At 36.0% G+C, this 17,620-nt stretch overlaps 3 long non-coding RNA genes and 1 pseudogene across 3 annotated transcripts in view; 1 reads left to right on the top strand and 3 right to left on the bottom strand.

Moving 5' to 3' along the window:
- Positions 1 to 17,620, top strand: part of LOC107637334 — a 59,553-nt pseudogene continuing 41,933 nt past the window's right edge.
- Positions 2,242 to 17,620, bottom strand: part of LOC110271351 — a 26,050-nt gene continuing 10,671 nt past the window's right edge. The window contains exons 2-3 of the long non-coding RNA XR_002362006.1: positions 6,649 to 6,653; positions 2,242 to 2,414 (exon numbers count right to left, since the gene is read on the bottom strand). This is a non-coding gene — a long non-coding RNA (uncharacterized LOC110271351). The remainder of the gene's footprint in view (positions 2,415 to 6,648; positions 6,654 to 17,620) is intronic.
- Positions 2,629 to 5,365, bottom strand: LOC107635417. Its single transcript, XR_001619247.2, has 4 exons — positions 5,001 to 5,365; positions 4,855 to 4,908; positions 4,616 to 4,773; positions 2,629 to 2,680 (listed from the first exon to the last, which is right to left on the bottom strand). It is a non-coding gene; the product is annotated as an uncharacterized LOC107635417 (long non-coding RNA).
- LOC110271352 lies at positions 11,112 to 14,238 on the bottom strand. Its single transcript, XR_002362007.1, has 3 exons — positions 13,653 to 14,238; positions 13,414 to 13,571; positions 11,112 to 11,479 (listed from the first exon to the last, which is right to left on the bottom strand). It is a non-coding gene; the product is annotated as an uncharacterized LOC110271352 (long non-coding RNA).

The raw sequence follows: 17,620 nt of genomic DNA, 5'->3' as shown, positions 1-17,620 counted from the left end.
CTAAGCGTGTTGTTTTAGTATTGTGAAAAGAGAAAGAAAGGAAAAGATCTCTTAGGCTTAGCTTTCTCTGTTTTATTAAATTTTAAGTTTTTAACATACAAAAACTGTTCATAATAAGAGCTATGGCTTCAAACAACAATGGCCGCACGGCAAGTGAGAGCTTCAAAGCTCAAGCTCTTGTTTACAGGCACATGTATGGCATCCTAGACTCCATGTGTCTCAAGTGGATCGTTGACTTTCGCATACCAAACATAATCCACAACCATGGCAAACCCATTACTCTTTTAGAATTGGTTTCAGTTCTCAAAATTCCATCGGCTAAAGTTGATAGCACGGATCTTTTCATGCACTACATGGCACATAATGGATTCTTTGATATAGTAAGAATATACAATTCTCACATATACTTCACATATAATTCTCACATATTCTTTGCCAAATTTGTCCTTTTATAAATATTTATATTTTCACTATATAATTTCTTTGGAAAAAAATCCCATTGTCTTAATTAAGTCATTTTTTTTTGTTTAATACAGAATAAACCACCAAATATGCTCTCAAAGCTAAGCTATTAAATTGTTGATAAAAAAAAGTATTCTTCAAATTTGATGATAACAATAAAAATATTTCCAAAATATTAAAAAAAAAAACTCAACTGTTAGATATATATTCTTAAAAGATTTTAGAGATCAAGTTTTGTAGTAATTTTTTGTAAGTATTATTAGAAAGATAAAAATTTTTATTTTAAAATTTTTATTATTTTACATTAAGTAGATTTTTTTAATTAAAAAAACATATTTTTAAAAAGTAAAAAGAAAATCTATAAATCGAATTTTAGTTTCAAATTTTTATACCTTTTTAAATAGTTATTCAAATTTTTTAAATTTACCAAATATAAAAGTCATTTTCTGTTTATCAAAAAATTGTACTTTAATTATTTTTATTGTATTTTACAACATTTCAAAGATATTTTCGTGGTTAGAAAATTCGAAAGGCACTTCTATCAGCAATTTGATCATTTGAGAATATTTTTGTTGATTTTCTCTTTAATATATAAGGCACTATCTATGTTAGTTTTCTTAACAAAATGTTATAATTGCAACTATATCATATACCATGCATATGGAGTTAATATTGTATTTACATCTGTACAACAAAGGTGACAATTCATGGTGACGATGATAGCAACCAAGAAGAAGAAGAAAAGGAAGCATTTGCTCTCACAGCAGCATCAGAGCTGTTGATCAAAGGCACTGAAAACCCTTCTATATCTCCGGTGGTAGAGATGTTTCTCGATGATCCAACTCTTTCAAGTTCCATCCATCATTTAAACAAGTGGTTTTATGACGAAAATCGCCCTCTATATGAAATCACCTTGGGAAAACCTTTGTGGGAGTTTCTTGATAAGAACCCTGCAAACTTGAGCTTGTTCAATGATGCTATGGCCAGTGATTCTCAGATGATAAAGTTGGCACTAAAGGATCACAACATGGTCTTTGAGGGATTGGAAACAATTGTGGATGTTGGTGGTGGAAATGGAACCACAGCTCTAATTATCAGTGAGAAATTTCCAGCACTCAAATGTATAGTATTTGATCTTCCAATGGTTGTGGAAAGTTTGAAGGGATGCAACAATTTGAGCTTTGTTGGTGGAGACATGTTTGAATCCATTCCTAAGGCTGATGCAATTCTACTTAAGGTAAGCATTTAATTAGTAGTGTGTTTGCCATAATTAATTTAAATATTTTTTTTAGCTATTTTTAAGTCTTAAAATTAAGATCTCTACTTAAGTTATAAGCATGCATTTGAGAATTAGATTGAACTAGTCGGTTTAATTAAATTTATTGAGAATGATAAAAAATCGGTTGACAATGAATTGGTTAAAAAATTAAAAATTTTGGTTAATTGATAACCATTACAATTTTTTAATGATTAATTGATTTAAATAATAAAATATAATTTTTTTAAATAATATATTTTATACATAAATATATTACTATTATATTCGACTCAGTCCTGGTTAAATCTCGATTTACCTTTAAATCTTTAAATTTTTAATTTTATTAGTTTAATGACTGATTTGATTTTTACAACTTTGATTATAAGTCATTTATCATATTAACTAATTTTAATTTTATTATTTTTATATACATTTAATAAATAAAGAATGAAATAATATTAGTATATATAATGTTACATTTCTTTTCTTCATTTGCAGCTAGTCTTACATAATTGGAGTGACGACAATTGCGTAAAAATATTGAGAAACTGTAAAGATGCTGTTAATACTTCAAGTAAAAATAAAAATAAAGGTAAAATAATCATTTTAGAGGCGGTGATAAATGAAGAACAAGATGAGCCTGAAATTACTCGACTCAAATTTCTTATGAATATAAGCATGCATATTATTCTCACTAGCCCCTGACTCAGCCTGTGAAGCTAAGGCTGGCTGGAGGATATATATACATATAAACATACTTAAGTATCCCCAAAATACATCAAAGTACCAAAATAAACTCCTATCTCTCCCTCAACTTCTAAGAGGAGCAGCATACATAAGTTACTTGGAGAGTAAGCTAAACATATATAAACATATATACAACCATAAACCAAAATACACCCAAGGACTACTTCGCTTTCCAGGATCCAGACGCCTAGCGAGGAGCCTCTTGACCTGCATCTGAAAAATAACAATACAATATAGAATGAGAACCGGAGGTTCTCAGCATGGTAAAAGTGCCACACGTATAATAAATAAGGTCCTGAGAATGCCATAGGCAATCCTAGAACTCCGTTATTCAGTTAACCAACTTAAGCACTAACCAGAAGCCATAAACAGAGGTAGGTGTTCTAATTCTACCTAACTTACTCAAGTTCAAACTTAACCTAACACCAATCCATTTCCTCCGTTTTCTCCATCCTTTCATCATTCAGAATGCAACAGCAACAGGCAACCAAACAAGTTCACGCACAAGTAGTGAGCAGATAATACAAATAGCAAGTATAACAGATAGCAGGTGATATATATCAATTAGGCAAACCCAGGAAATGCATAGCAGTCAAACAAATAAATGCATATGATGCATGCTTGTCCTATGGCTGATGGGGCCCATCTGTCAGTTATCCAACCAACCCAACAAGTCCGAAAATCTTAGACTGTCCTCCGTCGCGCATCCCCAAGAGTCTATGCATAGAGTTCACATTTATTCATCGTATAATCACTCAATGGGGGCTATCCATACCCGGGAATTTATACGTGCCCGGTCACCCTTACGACGTAGGGTCAACAGAGTATCGAGATTCAACCTGGAACATGTGGTGGCGAGCCACGGTTTTTATCCAGGAAAACTCGTATCTCAGATATCATTATTCATAAGCCATTTCATAGTCATAATCATTATTTAATCATTCATCAAGCCATGGCATATTAACCTCATTCATTAACCACTTTCTTTTCACACTTTTCATCACATTTGCCTCTTTCTTCACTCTCAAGTTATCTCATACTCCTAACTTCTGCTATTTACCAAACATACTAGTAGCATCTAGGGTTAACAGGGCAAAAATAGGGGTTTTAGAGTTTAAAAATCAGGTTTAGAACAGAAAAATAAAGGTGCTGAAAAACAGGTCTGTGCGTACGCACACACCTGTGCGTGCGCACAGCTCAACAAGAAAGCAGCACGTGTGCGTACGCTTCGCCTGTGCTAGCGCCACCAACAGAAAGCCTATCTTGACGTGTGCGTGCGCACAAGGGCGTGCGTACGCACACTTTTGTGAAAAATACCAGGTGTGTGTGCGCACAGGGGCGTGCGTACGCACAAGTAGATTTTTGCTTCTGTTGGGTGCGTGCACACAGCTTTGTGCGTGGGCACACGTCAGAAAACTTGGTTCTGCTGCAAGTTACAAAAATTCAGTTTTTCGCACCAATTCTCCGGCAACCATAACTTTCTCTACAAAATTCGATTTTTCGCAAACTTTATATCGATCTCAAGCTTGTTAAATCCTCTTTAATATAAAATAAACCTTATCTTTATTCAAAATTTATAGAGCAAGATATGGACTGCAGAAGTTCGTCAAAATTCACATTTTACCAAAAAGTACCCCAAACCTTATTTTTGCCAAAAACCATATTTTCTCCTCCAAGAACTCATTTCCAGCCAACCTAATATACCACAAGCATCAATATAACAACCCTTAACCATAGTACAACCATTCTTACAACCTAGCTCAATAACATCATATTCCTTCCACTTTACCAATTTAGCCACAACCCACATAGTACTACACATACTAATTCTTACCCTTATCATACAATCCTTCAATCCTCATTACAACACTAATTTATCAAGTCAATACCAACAAGTTCAAATTATACCATTTACTATCTCAACCACACCATTACCTTGCCATAATCATCACCATTATACAAGCATATACACATACATATATTTGATTCCCATTATTAATTACTCAACACCATATCATATCAATTTATTCATCAACATCACAAACACTAACCATTTAACATAACAAAGCTTTTCAACCTATCCTATAATACTCTAGCCTAAGTTTTCACACAACCGTAATTATTATACGTGCGAAACTTAAACCATACCTTGGCCGATCACTTAATTCACCCAAGGCAGCCTCACAATGCAAAATTACAGTCCCTCCAAGCTCAATCAAACAGCCCCAAATCAAGCCTTGGTCACCAACAAACCTCCAAGTGATCCCAATTCAATTCCAATGCATAAACACCCACTTAACCTACACCTAATACATATATATATATATGTTCTAATCCAGTTTTCTATTACCAAAAACAAGATTGAATTAGGGTTAGGGTGTTCTTACCATACCCATATGCTCAATAGCTTGAGCCCACAAGTTCCGGAAACTAACTTGAACCTATAACACAAAAATTGGACAAGATTCACTATAGGTTTCCAAGTTTACCAAAGAAAGAGGGATAGAGATTCTGGGCTTAATAGGAGACTTACCAGTGGAATTGTTCGAATAGGAAGGTAGAGCTCGACACGCTGAGCGCGTGGCCGCGAACGGTGCGGTGATCGGAGCCCGGATGAGGAAGTTATGGTAGTTGGAAGGAATGGTGAGGGTTAAGGTTCTTCTTCCCTCTCCCTTTCTGTTATGGCGTCCAGCAGCTAATGAGGAAGAAGAGAGCTGCTGTTTCATTTAAATGTTTGGGTCCGGTTGGACCCACGGGCCCAGTTTGGGCCCCGGTTCAACCGGTTCGGCCTTTCCGGTCCGATTTTGGGCTAAATTTTTGAAATTTGTATCAAAATTCTCGTTTCGACGAGCTCTATCCTATTTTGATATTAGTTTTGCATTTTTAGCTTTCCTAATTAAAATTCAATTTATTAACTAATAATTTACCATTTTTAGCGGGGTTTACATCCTACCCACCTAATTAGGAATTTCGCCCTCAAAATTCAGAGTGAATTACCTGAAAAGAGGTGTGGGTAGTCCTTCCGCATCTCTAACTCAAGCTCCCAGGTATGTTCTTCAATACCAGCCCGACTCCAAGCTACTTTCACCAAGGAAACCTCCTTTTCGCGTAGACACTTGATGCTGGTATCATCAATCCTAACCGGAGTTACTGGAAGCGTCAGATCTTCTCTCACTTGGACTGATTCCGGTTCTAAGACATGACTAGGATCAAAAGTGTATTTACGAAGCTGCGATACGTGGAACACATCATGCAGGTTCGAAAGATGTGGTGGTAACGCGATCCTATACGCCACTAGTCCAATTCTCTTCAGGATTTCAAATGGCCCAATGTAACGGGGATTTAACTTCTTGGTTTTGATTGACCTCCCTATTCCAGTGGTTGGAGTAACCTTCAAGAGGACGTGCTCTCCTTCCTCAAATTCTAAAGGCTTCTGTCTTCGGTCTGCATAGCTCTTCTGACGGCTTTGAGCTTCAAGCATTCGACTCCGGATTCTTTTTATTTGCTCAGTGGTTTCACTTATCATTTCAGGTCCTATCAAGCTCTTTTCTCCTGCCTCATACCAACATAATGGAGACTGGAATTTTCTTCCATACAAAGCCTCATATGGAGCCATTCCAATACTCGCATGATAGCTATTATTATAAGCAAATTCTACCAGAGGCATATATCGATCCCAGCTTGCCGGTTGATCCAAAACACAAGCTCTTGACATGTCTTCCAAGGTTTGGATTGTTCTTTCGGATTGGCCATCTGTCTGAGGATGATAGGCAGTAATTAGGCTTAATTGAGTGCCAAAAGCTCGCTGAAATGCACCCCAGAACCATGATGTAAAGCGAGGATCTCTATCCGATACAATGGTGGAAGGTACGCCATGTAACCTCAGAATCTCCTTTATGTATAAGCGCGCCAACTCCTCCATAGTGCAACTTATTCGAATAGGCAGAAAATGAGCTGACTTGGTCAGTCGGTCTATAACCACCCAAATAGCATCACAACCTGTCTGAGTCCTTGGTAAGCCCAATACAAAATTCATAGCAATGCTCTCCCATTTCCACTGTGGGATTTCCAAAAGTTGAAGGGTTCCTGCTGGCCTTTGGTGTTCAATCTTGACTTTCTGACAAGTTAGGCATTTGGAAACATGTAACGCCACATCCTTTTTCATTCCTGGCCACCAGAACATCATCTTGAGGTCTTGGTACATCTTGGTGCTTCCAGGATGAATGGAAAACCTGCTCTTGTGAGCTTCCTCCAATATGCTCTGTCACAAATCCCCGACATCTGGCACAATTATCCGGCCCTTGAACCTCCACAACCCATCTTTATCTTCTGACACTCTCCATTGCTTGCCTTTCTCAATCGCCAGCAAAATCTTATACAATTCTTGGTCATTCTGATGAGCCTTTATCGGTTCAGCCTTGAAGTCACTTGAGATCTGTAACTGGCTTAGGCATAAAGTCCCAAATTCTTCTCTGATTCCCAGTTTCAATCATTGGAAGGCTCTTAACAACTCTTCCTCTCTTAGCATCATCCAAGCCGCACATAGGGATTTCCTACTCAAGGCATCCGCCACTACATTCGCCTTTCCCGGATGATAGTTTAGCTTGAAGTCATAATCCTTTAGGAGTTCCATCCACCTCCTCTGACGCATATTCAATTCTTTTTGCTCAAATAGGTACTTCAGACTCTTGTGGTCCGAGAAAACTTGAAATTTCACTCCATAGAGATAGTGCCTCCAAATCTTCAAGGCAAAGACAATGGCTGCAAGTTTCAAGTCATGAGTTGGATAGTTTCTTTCATGTGGCCTTAACTGTCGTGAGGCATAAGCTACAACCTTATGATGCTGCATCAACACGCATCCTAAACCTTTCAAGGATGCATCACAGTATACCTCGAATGGTTCTCTCGGCTCAGGCAACACTAATACAGGGGCGGTAGTCAATCTCTGCTTCAAGGCAAGGAAACTCTCCTCACACTCGGGAGTCCATTCAAAAGGAACATCCTTCCTGGTCAGCTTGGTTAAGGGCAAAGCAAGCTGTGAAACCCTTTGATGAACCTTTGATAATAACCCGCCAAGCCTAAGAAACTCCTGATTTCCGTTACCGAAGTTGGCCGCTCCTAATTCATCACCGCCTCAACCTTACCAGGATCCACTGCTATTCCTTGCTTACTCACCACATGATTAAGAAATTTCACCTCAGACTTCCAGAACTCACACTTGGATAACTTGGCATACAACTTCCTATCCTTCAGAATTTGTAGCACTGTTCGCAAGTGTTCAGCATGCTCTTCCTCGGTCTTAGAATAGATAAGAATATCGTCAATAAACACAATAACAAACTTATCCAGATATGGATGGAAAATTCTGTTCATGTAATCCATGAATATCGCTGGAGCATTAGTTATTCCGAAGGAGATCACGGTATATTCATAGTGACCATAGCGCGTTCTGAAGGCAGTTTTTGGGATATCCTCATCTCTGACCCTTATCTGGTGGTATCGGATCGCAGATCAATCTTAGAGAAGACACCAGCTCCCTGTAATTGGTCCATCAGGTCATCAATCATTGGCAACGAATATTTATTCTTCACTGTAACTTTATTTAGCTACCTATAGTCAACACATAAGTGCATGCTTCCATCTTTCTTTTTCACCAGTAATACTGGCGCACCCCACGGAGATACACTTGGTCGGATAAAATTTTTATCCAACAAATCCTCCAGTTGAGACTTCAATTCGGCCATTTCTAGAGGCGACATCCTGTAAGGAGCGCTCGAGATTGGTCCGGCCCCAAGTACTAAATCAATAGCAAACTCAACTTCCCGTTTTGGTGGAAATTCATCAATATCATCAGCGAACACTTCCGGAAACTCACACACAACGGGGATTTGTTCCAAGTTCTGATCATCACCCGAAATACCCACAGCTAACAACAATATCCCCTGACATTCAGCCCCAGAACAGTTCACCATCATGGAATTCAAGTAGTAGTTATTCACTACAACCGGCCCTTCAGTGCCTTCAGGCATGAAATACACTGTTTTTGCCGAGCAATCTAGTAGAACGCAATTTTTGGATAACCATTCCAATCCCAGAATGAGATCAGGACAAATCATCGGGAAACAAATTAAGTTATGCACGAAATCACTCCCTTGTACTCGAAAAGGAACTTGGGGGCAGTGGTGGAGCTTAGTTCAGACAAGGGGTGGCCATGGCCCCCCAAACTTTTTATAAAAAACTTAGTAGTACTTTTTTAAAAGATAAAAAATAGTTCAATTGACTTAAATACTTTACTAATTACTATGACTTAAAGTATCTAATAAATTCAATAAACAACACTCTCTCTATCTTTAGGTTCAAATATAAAAAATTAGATATCTTTTATTTATTTAATTTAATATTATTTTATATTTTACTATTTATTTAATTTAATTTTTTACATGATAAAAAATAATAGAATATTCAATAAGTATTAATATTATTGTATTTGTATAAATTGATAAAAAAAATTCAATAAATATTATAAATTTTAATATTTGTCCTTCTAACTTCTTCTTTATATATTTTACAGGATATATATTCAAATTTTTATAAAATAATAATGAAAAATCAAAGAATTGATACATTTTGAGGAAGGCTAATATTTAAGAAGGAGAACATATAACTTTTACAATATCAACACATGTAGATAGTTCTTCTACTTTAATGAATCACGAAGAAAGTGAGATATAACCTTCAAAAGTTCAAAAAGTTATATCTGATAACTTTAACTTTAACTTTTTGGAACGAGATCTTGAAAAAGGGCTTTAAATTTGGCAGTATCACCCAAACCAGAGAGATGAGATTAGACGAGCTTATCTTAAATGAGGTCCATATAAAAAAATATTTTGACAATTATTTTCTATTTGGCCCCCCCAAAATTTTGTTTCAAGTTCCGCCACTGCTTGGGGGCACCCTAACCTAGTCACCATAGCCTCGTGGGTAGCATTATATACCTTTAAATCGTACTCTGGTACTACTATTTTCAATCCTAGCTCATCAGCCTTCTCAAATGCAATAAAAGTATGTGAAGATCGAAAATCAAACAAAGCATTCAAAGTTTTACCCGCCATCTCACATTTACCTCGGATCAATGCCTCTGACCCCTCAGCGCCTATAGAAGAAGTAGTGCATACCCTTCATGGTTGCTGCACTCTGCTTGTCTCATACCTCTTCTTCTCTGGGCAACTACTAGCCAAGTGTCCTAGCTGCCCACAGGAGTAACAAACTCTAATCCCAAACCTGCATGGCCCAGAATGATACTTTCCACATCTATGGCAACTCATATCCTGCTGTGGCTGCTTCCCCTGTCTCCTTCCCTGGTTAGCACTAGCATTAGGCCTCTTGAAGTTGCCTTGCCCCTGGTTGTTCTGAGGGACAAAGCCACCACGCTTAAACTGTCTACCCCTAGGTGCAAAATTTCTCCCTGTGGTCCTCTGGAATGGCATCCTCAAACCCCCTTTTTCTGCTGCATCCCTTCTGACACAATCCTCCGCCACCCTGCTTCTATTAACCAGCTCAGAAAACACCTGAATCTGCATAGGCGCCACAAAGCTCTGAATGTCACTCCTAAGGCCTCCTTCATACTTTATGCATTTCCACTCAGCAAAGTCCTCAGGAGCTCCATGACAGATACGGGAAAAGCGGCACAATTCCTCAAACTTACTGGTATACTCAGTGATGGTCATCTGTCCCTGTTTAAGCTAAAGCAGTTTAAGTTCTCTGGCATTTCTAACTGAAGTGGGAAAATATTTTTTATAGAATTCATCTCGGAACAACTCCCAAGAGATCACAATCCCATCAGGCTGCAGAATGTGCCTCATGCCCTGCCACCAGTGCTGAGCTTCACCATGTAATTGGTAGGTTCCAAACTCAACCCACTGATCATCTGGAACCTGCTGAGCTTGTAATGCTCGCTCAATGGCCTATATCCAGTTATCAGCATCGGTTGGATTCGAGGTCCCTCTGAAACTTGGAGGGTGAACCTTCAGGAAGGAATGCAGTGACATTGAACCATTCTCGTCATTGTTACCATTGTTTCCATTATTAATTTGATTTCCCAGGGCTTCAGCTGTCGCTTGCATTGCTGCTGCCATATTGCCTAATGCAGCCATGAAGTCTATAGGGTTAGCAGTGTTTCCTGATGCCTCAGGCATAGCATTGCCTATTCGGCCTCTACCTCGCCCGCGTCCGCGTCCACGAGTAGACATCTGGTCCCTATACACACCAAACAAGTGATATCGAGTTGATCAGTCTCAATATCTCAAGTTCAGTGCTTTAAGTCCCAAATGCATGCTCATGAATGTTTATCCCACATATATCAGTTAGATATTCTAATAGCACATAAACACATACACAGAGAATGCACAAAAGCACAATCAGTCCGTCCTCAGGCTCTATAGGAACAAACTGCTTTGATACTATAATGTAACACCCTACCATACTTAAACTTATGCTTAAGTCATAAGACTAAGATAGTAAGGTATTACGACTTCTAAAAATAATAATATATATATATATATATATAATAGAGAAAAGGATACTTAACTAGGAGCCTTGAAAAAAAATGGGTAAAACAAAATTGCAAAATAAAAAGCGCAACGCTCAGGAAAGGATTACTTGCGTGCTAAGAAACCTAATAGGAACATGATAAAGATAAGCAAAAGAATAAAGGACAACCAAGGAAGCAGCACAACTAGCCCCTGACTCAGCCTGCGAAGCTAAGGCTGGCCGGAGGATATATATATACATATAAACATACATAAGTGTTCTCAAAATATCCCAAAATATACCAAAATATCAAAGTAAACACCTATCTCTCCCTCAACCTCTAAGAGGAGCAGCATACATAAGTTACTTGGAGAGTAAGCTAAACATATATAAACATATATACAACCAGAAACCAAAATACACCCAAGCACTACTTCGCTTTCCAGGATCCAGACGTCTAGCGAGGAGCCTCTCGACCTGCATCTGAAAAATAACAATACAATATGGAATGAGAACCGGAGGTTCTCAGCACGGTAAAAGTGCCACGCGTAAATAAATAAGGTCATGAGAATGCCATAGGCAATCCTAGAACTCCGTTATTCAGTTAACCAACTTAAGCACTAACCAGAAGCCATAAACAGAGGTAGGTGTTCTAATTCTACCTAACTTACTCAAGTTCAAACTTAACCTAACACCAATCCATTTCCTCCGTTTCCTCCATCCTTTCATCATTCAGAATGCAACAGCAACAGGCAACCAAACAAGTTCACGCACAAGTAGTGAGCTGATAATACAAATAGCAAGTATAACAGATAGCAGGTGATATATATCAATTAGGCAAACCCAGGAAATGCATAGCAGTCAAACAAATAAATGCATATGATGCATGCCTGTTCTATGGCTGATGGGGCCCATCTGTCGGTTATCCAACCAACCCAACAAGTCCGAAAATCTTAGACTGTCCTCCGTCGCGCATCCCCAAGAGTCTATGCATAGAGTTCACATTTATTCATCGTATAATCACTCAATGGGGGCTATCCATACCCGAGAATTTATACGTGTCCGGTCACCCTTACGACGTAGGGTCAACAGAGTATCGAGATTCAACCTGGAACACGTGGTGGCAAGCCACGGTTTTTATCCAGGAAAACTCGTATCTCAGATATCATTATTCATAAGCCATTTCATAGTCATAATCATTATTTAATCATTCATCAAGCCATGGCATATTAACCTCATTCATTAACCACTTTCTTTTCACACTTTTCATAACATTTGCCTCTTTCTTCACTCTCAAGTTATCTCATACTTCTAACTTCTGCTATTTACCAAACATACTAGTAGGATCTAGGGTTAACAGGGCAAAAATAGGGGTTTTAGAGTTTAAAAATCAAGTTTAGAACAGAAAAATAAAGGTGCTGAAAAACAGGTCTGTGCGTAGGCACACACCTGTGCGTGCGCACAGCTCAACAAGAAAGCAGCACGTGTGCGTACGCTTCGCTTGTGCTAGCGCCACCAACAGAAAGCCTATCTTGACGTGTGCGTGCGCACAAGGGTGTGCGTACGCACACTTTTGTGAAAAATACCAGGTGTGTGTGCGCACAGGGGCGTGCGTATGCACAAGTAGATTTTTGCTTCTGTTGGGTGCATGCGCACAGTTTTGTGCGTGGGCACACGTCAGAAAACTTGGTTCTGCTGCAAGTTACAAAAATTCAGTTTTTCGCACCAATTCTCCGGCAACCATAACTTTTTCTACAAAATTCGATTTTTTGCAAACTTTATATCAATCTCAAGCTTGTTAAATCCTCTTTAATATAAAACAAACCTTATCTTTATTCAAAATTTATAGAGCAAGATATGGACTGCAGAAGTTCGTCAAAATTCACATTTTACCAAAAAGTATCCCAAACCTTATTTTTGCCAAAAACCATATTTTCTCCTCCAAGAACTCATTTCCAGCCAACCTAATATACCACAAGCATCAATATAACAACCCTTAACCATAGTACAACCATTCTTACAACCTAGCTCAATAACATCATATTCCTTCCACTTTACCAATTTAGCCACAACCCACATAGTACTACACATACTAATTCTTACCCTTATCATACAATCCTTCAATCCTCATTACAACACTAATTTATCAAGTCAATACCAACAAGTTCAAATTATACCATTTACTATCTCAACCACACCATTACCTTGCCATAATCATCACCATTATACAAGCATATACACATACATATATTTGATTCCCATTATTAATTACTCAACACCATATCATATCAATTTATTCATCAACATCACAAACACTAACCATTTAACATAACAAAGCTTTTCAACATATCCTATAATACTCTAGCCTAAGTTTTCACACAACCGTAATTATTATACGTGCGAAACTTAAACCATACCTTGGCCGATCACTTAATTCACCCAAGGCAGCCTCACAACGCAAAATTACAGCCCCTCCAAGCTCAATCAAACAGCCCCAAATCAAGCCTTGGTCACCAACAAACCTCCAAGTGATCCCAATTCAATTCCAATGCATAAACACCCACTTAACCTACACCTAATACATATATATATATATGTTCTAATCCAGTTTTCTATTACCAAAAACAAGATTGAATTAGGGTTAGGGTGTTCTTACCATACCCATATGCTCAATAGCTTGAGCCCACAAGTTCTGGAAACTAACTTGAACCTATAACACAAAAATTGGACAAGATTCACTATAGGTTTCCAAGTTTACCAAAGAAAGAGGGATAGAGATTCTGGGCTTAATAGGAGACTTACCAGTGGAATTGTTCGAATAGGAAGGTAGAGCTCGACACGCTGAGCGCGTGGCCGCGAATGGTGCAGCGATCGGAGCCCGGATGAGGAAGTTATGGTAGTTGGAAGGAATGGTGAGGGTTAGGGTTCTTCTTCCCTCTCCCTTTCTGTTATGGCGTCCAGCAGCTAATGAGGAAGAAGAGAGCTGCTGTTTCATTTAAATGTTTGGGTCCGGTTGGACCCACGAGCCCAGTTTGGGCCCCGGTTCGGCCTTTCCGGTCCGATTTTGGGCTAAATTTTTGAAATTTGTATCAAAATTCTCGTTTTGACGAGCTCTATCCTATTTTGATATTAGTTTTGTATTTTTAGCTTTCCTAATTAAAATTCAATTTATTAACTAATAATTTACCGTTTAGTGTCGTTGTTCTTCTTCTAAATTCGCGCAAGCAGGATTTTTTTCTTCTTCTTTCTCTTTCATTATCATCATCACCAACAACACCAATATTATGTGGTTTTGTTGATGATTGAGTTTTTTTTACTGCTTGTTTAAATTTGAACTAATTTTAGTTCATTTGTGAATTAACTGAGGTTCACTTGATGCTGTTGTAAATATTGACCAAATTTTTTATTTCTTAAGAAATTTCGGTTCATTTCTTAGTTTAATTTAGGTTCATTTGGTTTTGTTTCCCTTGAATTTGTTGAACTTATTCATGTGTAATTGTTTAGTTAGTTTTTGTTCAAATCGAAACTAATTTTGATTCATTTGTGAATTAACTGAGGTTTACTTGATGCTGCTGTTAAGTATTGACCAAATTTTTTATTTCTTAAGAAATTTTGGTTCATTTCTTAGTTTAATTTAGGTTCATTTGGTTCTATTTCACTTGAATTTTTTCTCCTCATCCTCCTCTTTGTCTTCTTCTTTTTCGTCATTTTTTTGTCATCTTCTCCTTATTTTATTTTCTCAAAATTATTTTTGATTTACTCTCTTGAGAGAAATAAAATAAAAAAAAGGATCGCGAAGAAGAAGGAGGAGAGGAACACGAAGAAGAAGAAAGAGGAATGCGAAGAAGGAGGAGGAAAAATGCGAAGAAGTAGAAGAAGAAGGTGGAGGAGGAAAGAAACGCGGAAACGTTTACGTAGTTGGAGCGTGTATTCATGCTCCACTAATGAAATTGATTTTTGTTGGGGTTAGACCAACTTTATTGGACTTGGTTGTCAAAAAGACTTGACTGTGTAGCAGCTCTCTTAATAGTGTGAATTTAGGCTATGTGCATTTATAGAGACGGGACATTGAGATAGGGACACAGAGACACAATTATGTTTGACATATGAAATATGGACAGAGATATTTTGTCCAGAGATATTGAATTAGTGTATTTTGTGTTTATCGTGATAGGAAAGACACAAAGACACTAACAAGAGACACAATTTATTTTTTATTTTTTTATTATTCTTGTTAATTTTTTATAATTATACTTTTTATTATTATATTTTTTTAAAATTTTTTAAATAAAAAAATAAAAATAAATTATATTTTTATAATTTATTCTACTTTATTACCAAAAAAAATATAAAAATACTAAATTTTGTATCTTTATCTTTTAAATTTTATTCTTAATGTCTTATTTTATTCTATTTTCAAAAACAAACACAGCCTTAAAGTTGATGTATGTTACTAATTAAATGTTTCGCTTTTGAATTAAGGTTTTAGTACTTAATAGTATTTTGTATAAGTTTGTTGAACGAGAGATTTTTAAACAATTAATATCCCTAATTTTAAATTTTTAAATTTTAAATTTAAAAAATTTAAAATTAATTCATAATTAATATAATTTTGTTTAGTTTTTGACTGGTAACCTCTTGGTTCCTTATACTTTTTCTAATTAAAATTTCTAGATCCCTCTCACATAAGCATTTATCATGGGATTTACGTATCCACTTGCATGTAAGAAGAATGTCAAGTATCTAAGAATGAATTAAATCACTTTTTTTTTTCTTGTAAATATTTGGGCTTGTTCATATTATCCATATATATGTTAAATAAGCCACCTAGGTTAAGGTCATTTTCAGAAATTCATCGATCTCTCTAATTTGAGGAATCGCTAGATAAGGTTTAGCTAGATAAACTCTATGGCAACAACAGAGATTGAAGAGATCTAGAATTTAACTTGGAACAAGACTACATCAAAATCTTAAAACGTGTGGCTTAAAACAAAAAATTTTGTACTATTTTGTCAACACAGTATAAAAAGTGTTAGGGTTGCAAGTGTGAGGGATATTGAAGTTAGTCCCACATTAACGAAAGTATAAAAGAGTGAGGAGTTTATAAGATGAGAGACTCATTAATTTACTACCTTAAGGTTTTGAGTTGGATGTGGTGTCTTCTCATCTTATGTTCTCTCACTTGATTCNTAATAACTAATAGTATTTATTAGAATATATTAGAAATTTAGAATCAATTAGCATTCATTAAAATTATTTAGCATATCTAAATATTTATTATAGAATATTACGTTTTTATTATTTCGATTCTCTTAACACTTATAAATATTCTTCTATATTTTATCATTTTATACAACTTGAATAGATATAAATCCTTTTTCTATTGGTTTTTTTTACCGTTCAAACGGTGTTAATTGAATCATAGTAATTAAATTCGGTTTGACTCGGTCCTAAACTCAGTCTTCAGATAAACTTTGGGATGAATTGGCTGGAAGGGGAAAATTCGTTACACTGGTTTTTTGTGAAATATTTGTATAAGTGTAACTAATAAAGTAATAAGGAGATTCCAACTTGTCCACCTAAACCTTATAGCTATTGAATTAGAATTCCTATTGCGATATTTTTTTAAAAGAAAAATAATAGGAGACCAATACTTTTATTAATATTAGCCAATCTCGCTCTATGTAAGAATAATTAAGATATTGTTGAGTTAGTTAGTAGATAAGAGTGTAATTAAGATTATATCCAAGATTGGCTTGGTGATTATAAAGTTCTATTAGTTGTTAAAAGTCCCTGAATTTTACTATATATATCAGTGTTGTACTAAAGATACACAATTCAATACAAACTATATCATTGATTCTTTCTCTGCTTTTCACTCTATTATTTCTACTTGTGACTACTACTACTACAAATCTTATATGGTATCAAGAATTATTATCGATCCATGGCCAAAAGCACTTATTATTGAAGGAAAGAATGACAGTTTGTATTCAATTGTCACTTTAATTTGGTTACAAGCCACTGATATAGGAACTTTTAACAACTACCAGAACCTTATAACCACCAAGTCAATCTTTGACAGAATCTTGATTACACTCGTATCTACTAACTAAATAATATTTTATTACTCTTACACTCTTATTATTCTTTTTTATAGGATTTAAAGTTGAAAATTAAGGATTTAATTAGTACTTATTATTTAGAGTATTGACCAAAAATAATAAATTTTCTTTTTTATAGGATTTAAAGTTGAAAATTAAGGATTTAATTAGTACTTATTATTTAGAGTATTGACCAAAAATAATAAATTTTGGAGTAAAGTGATAATTAGGTCATTGACGATTTTGATTTTGGACTAATTAATTTTTAAAAAAATAAAAATACTAATTAAGTTCTCTATAATAACAAACGGTAGACATGTTATGTTCTTTCGTCGATTCATCAAGTAAAATTTAATAATCGTGCTTATATGTACCATTAAGGGATAAGTACTGTTTTGATCCCTAAGGTTTAGAATCAAAATCAAATTCGTCCCAATATTATTTTGAATTTAAAATCGTCTCCAACCTTTTATTTGGTATTAAAATCGTCCTTTTTAATAAAATTTTTAATTTTATTATT

The sequence above is a fragment of the Arachis ipaensis genome, chromosome B04, assembly GCF_000816755.2.
Source record: "Arachis ipaensis cultivar K30076 chromosome B04, Araip1.1, whole genome shotgun sequence".
In the NCBI taxonomy this organism is placed as follows: Eukaryota; Viridiplantae; Streptophyta; class Magnoliopsida; order Fabales; family Fabaceae; genus Arachis; species Arachis ipaensis.
The sequence above is the reverse complement of the archived record's forward strand: the minus strand, read 5'-3'. Positions and strand labels throughout refer to the sequence as shown.